Source organism: Nicotiana tabacum, chromosome 13 (assembly GCF_000715075.1).
Source record: "Nicotiana tabacum cultivar K326 chromosome 13, ASM71507v2, whole genome shotgun sequence".
Taxonomy (NCBI): Eukaryota; Viridiplantae; Streptophyta; class Magnoliopsida; order Solanales; family Solanaceae; genus Nicotiana; species Nicotiana tabacum.
The window spans coordinates 134132586-134137240 of NC_134092.1; positions in this window are offsets into that span (position 1 = coordinate 134132586).

A 4655-nucleotide genomic window follows, 5' to 3' on the forward strand; every position below is an offset into this window, starting at 1 on the left:
GGGAGACAGTCAAGTCAATGAATTGTTGAAATAATTGCAAATCTAACTGACCAACTTTTAAGGCAAGAAACCTAGGATTTATTGTCCTTCCTTTTTACGACGTTTTGATTGCCAAATAGTTTGGTCTGTGTGTTCTGATTTCTCAAAATTATCAAATAAACTTTGAAAAAGTTTTAGTTTTACGTATCGATAGTATAAATGTTTTCTTCAAATTATAACAATCTTGGAGTTACTTCCACATATTAATAAACTTATATTACTTAGAACAATTCATAAGTTACAGGCGAAGCTACTTGATTTATATTTGAAAGGAGTTTTAGAGTATTGGTAAAATCGTCTTCGTATGCAGGGGGCGGAGGAAGAGGCGGACCTATGGCTTAATTAGGTCACTACTGAAAAATTGGCCTACGATAACGCATTCCCAGACTGTATAACCGTTGCCATAGAGCTATTGGAACGGTTTACGGACTGTTCCATCAGCCCCGTGCCAATAGGTCTATGGGAACGGTTCTTGCAACGGTTTCGGCAGAAATCTTGTATATTTATGTGTATACCTTAAAAATGGTTATTTTAAATCAGTTGGCACCCTTAATGCTAAAAGTCTTTAGGTGATATTGATTGAACAAATTATTGTGCCTTCATCGCATTAAATTCCTAGGTCTGCCTCTGGGAGGAGGGATATCATTAGCTGCGGGTTCGGATGGATTCAGATTAGAAAATTTATTAAATATACATAAATGTTGAATTTCGAACCCAACAACTAATTAAGATAAGTTAAAAGTTTAATGATAATTTCAGAACTCATATATAAACTTCAAATCGTAACTGCGCCTACATTCGTATGACCTAGAAATTACGAGTTCTTCAAGCCGTGAAATCAACACTAATAATTAGTGTTTGTGATGCGGCCTTTCTCTAAATCCCGTGGGTAAATAAGGAATGTTTTATGTATTCGGCTGTCTTTATAGTTGAAAGAGTCAATATTGTTAATTTAGCTACTTGAAATTAAGAGTAGATGGAGAGATTTAGAGCATGACTCATCCATTCATTTTATACCGGACAAGAAGAACTTCTCTGATGTTGAAACAGAATCCATAGTAAGTTTGTTAAAGAAAAAAACCAAAACTTTCATTTTCGAAGTATAAAAGTACTTGTCTATCGAGGGATCTACCGTGTAAGTTATGAACTTCTATTCTTAGATTTGACTATATATTTTGTAATATATAAATGTTGTCCCAATGTTTTGTTTCTTTTTGCCAATAGTTTCTGTTTAAAGGAGTTTTGGAGCAATGGTATAATTGTCTACGTGTGATTTAAAGGATTTGAGCCATGAAAATTAGCTTACTAAAGATTTTCTAACATTTCTAGTACCAACTAATTCATTCGGGCGAGACATCTTACGATGTCATGATGCGCCCATTCCACCCGACCCTCAGACTGTCTTATAATAAGATAGTCATAATAGTCTAGTGCTAAGGCCTAAAAGCCCTTTCCTAACCCTAATCGATGTATACGATAAAAACTAATCTCAGAAGATGAGTGAATTAGGAAGCAACACTGTCACGACCCCAAACCATCCCGGCCGTGATGGCGCCTATCGCAGTACTAGGCTAGCCGATTTGACATTTATAACACAAAAGGAATCTTTTTCTAAATTCATTTACTAATAAGATATTATAACAAATCTTCCTTTTAAACATTTCAAAACAGGCGAAAACAAATATACAAAACATCAACCACTGCCCGATCCCGGTGTCACTAGTCATGAGCCACTAAAATACAATCTGGTACTATCTACTTAATACAAGATGAGTCTGATAAAAACAAATACTAATAGATAGGAAGGAGAAGGCAAGGTTGCGGACGCCGTGCAGCTACCTTGCTAACTCCGGAAATGCTTTAAAGGAAGGAACAACTCTCACTCGGATGCCCTGGCACCTGGATCTGCACAGAAGGTGCAGGGAGTGACATGAGTACGCCAACTCAGTAAGTAACAATTATAAATAAAGGCTGATTGCAGTGACGAGCATTTAAAAATCATATACATTTTTATAACATAAAACCTCAATGGAAATAACAAGATCAATCAATATTTAAAATTCGAACATCTCGTAAAAATTCCAGTTTCAATGAAAATTATTTAAAATATTTGTTCAATATTTTCAATAAAAGCTCAGTATGAAAGAAGAGTGAAAACAATAATTTCATAAAATAAGCCCTTCGGGCAAAGTATTACTAATATATATAGCCCCTCGGGCAAGCCTCTCAGTCACTATTGACTCAACTCCCCTCAATCGACACTCACACTCAGCACTCGCTCAATAGGTACCTTATAATAACCGTTGCGGCGTGTAGCCCGATCCATAAATATATAGTTGACTGCGCTCACTGGGGGTGTGCAGACTCCGGAAGGGTTCCTACAGCCCAAGCGCTATATCGCTGCGGAGTGCAACCCGATCTAACATATCGCTACGGCGCGCAGCCTTATCCCTATCTATCCTCACAATCCAGCCTCACTGACTCATCAACCTCACAAGGCACTCGGGCATTTCAGTACAAACTCAGGGAACTCGGCCCAAAACACTTTCATATATTAAAATAGAGTGATGAACAAGATTAAACAATAAATAGGTGTAAACCAAGACTGAGGATAATGCTTTCTATCAAAATAATGTGAGGATAATAGTAAAATACCCCTGAGGGTCTAAACAATACGGCACAAGGCCCCAAACATGACATTCAGCCCAAGTTAACAGAATCATCTCTAAAACACATAGATATCATATAGAGTTTATCAAAATATGCAACTCTACAGTTGCCACGGGATGAACCAAGTCACAATCCCTACGGGTGCACGCCCACACGCTCGTCACCTCATTTATCAAAATAGTATGAAATTTCGGGGTTTCATACCCTCGGGTCTATATTTACAATTATTACTTACCTCAAACCAGCTGAAAATCTACTCCGCGATGCCCTTGCCTCTCGACTCGGCCTCCGAATGCTCCAAATCTAACTAAATCAGTATTACATTATTAATACACGCTAAAGGAACAAAGACCATGCGAAAATTATCAAATTAACTCAAAAATCCTGAAATTGGCCAAACCCGACCCCAGGCCCATATCTCAAAATCCGACAAAAGTCACAACACTAGAAACTCCTTTCACTCCCGAGTCTATACAAACCAAAATCATCAAAATCGAACCTGTAATGGCCCATCAAATCCCCAATTTAAACTCTCCAATTTCAAGTCCTAATCTCCCAATTTCTTCTCAAATTTTTCCCACTAATATAATGATTAAACAATGGAATAATCGCCATAAATACAAGATACAAGGCCCAAGTAGCTTACCTCTCTGAAAACACTTGATTCCCTCTTGAAATCACAGGCCCCAAGCTCCAACTCGTCCAAAAATGGTGAAGAAATGGCAGAAATTTGCAAAGAGGGTCTTTTATGCTTTCTGCCCACTATTTCCGCATCTGCGGACAATATCTCGCACCTGCGGCCTGCTTCTGCACCCAAAAATTCGCACCTGCGAAAATCACTTAAGCTCTTAGACGTCGCACCTGCGGCTCGCAAATGCGGTACAACCATCCGCTCCTGCGAACAATGCCGCTTTTGCGGTCTCTAATCCGCTTCTGCGGCTCGCACCTGCGGTCCCCAATCCACATGTGCGATTATGATAGAAAACAACAGCTTCAGGTGCAACTCCAATTTCTCCAACTCTCCAATAACCCTTCGAAATCATCTCGAGACCCTCGGGACCTCAACCAAACCTACCAACAAGTCACCTATCACCATTAAAACTTATTCCAATCTTCAGAACCCTCGAAACAACATCAAGACACCAAATCACCCTCGGATTCATGCCTAAGGATTTTTAAACTTCCGATTTCTACAACGATGCAAAAACCTATCAAACCTCATCCGAATGACCTGAAATTTTGCACACATATAACAAATAACACAACAGACCTACTCCAATTTCTGGAATTCCTTTCCGACCTCGATATCAAGATTTCCACTGGCGACCGGAAAACTCCAAATTTTTCATTTCGCCAATTCAAACCTAATTATACCATGGACCTCCAAATTACATTCCGAACACGCTCCTAAGTCCAAAATTACCTGACGGAGCTATCCGAACCATCAAATTCACATCCGAGACCTTTTACTCATAAGTCAATATCCGGTTGACTTTTTCAACTTAAGCTTCTACATAAGAGACTAAGTGTCTCCTTCCACTCCTCGACCACTCCGAACCTGATCCAACCAACACGATATGACTAAATACAGCTGAACAGTACATAAAGAAGTAGAAATGAGGGAAACGGGGTAGTAACTCATGAAACGACCGGCCGGGTTGTTACATCCTCCCCCTCTTAAACAAACGTTCGTGCTTGAACGAGTCAAGAAACATACCTGAAGCCTCAAACAGGTGTGGATATCTGTTTCACATCTCCCGTTTGGTCTCCCAAGTAGTCTCCTCCACGGGTCGACCTCTCCACTACACTTTCACTGAAGCTATATCCTTTGATCTCAACTTTCGGACCTGCCGTTCCAAAATAGCCATTGGCTCCACATCATAAGTCAAATCATCGTCTGATTGAACCATGCTGAAATCCAAAACATGAGACAGATTGCCAATATA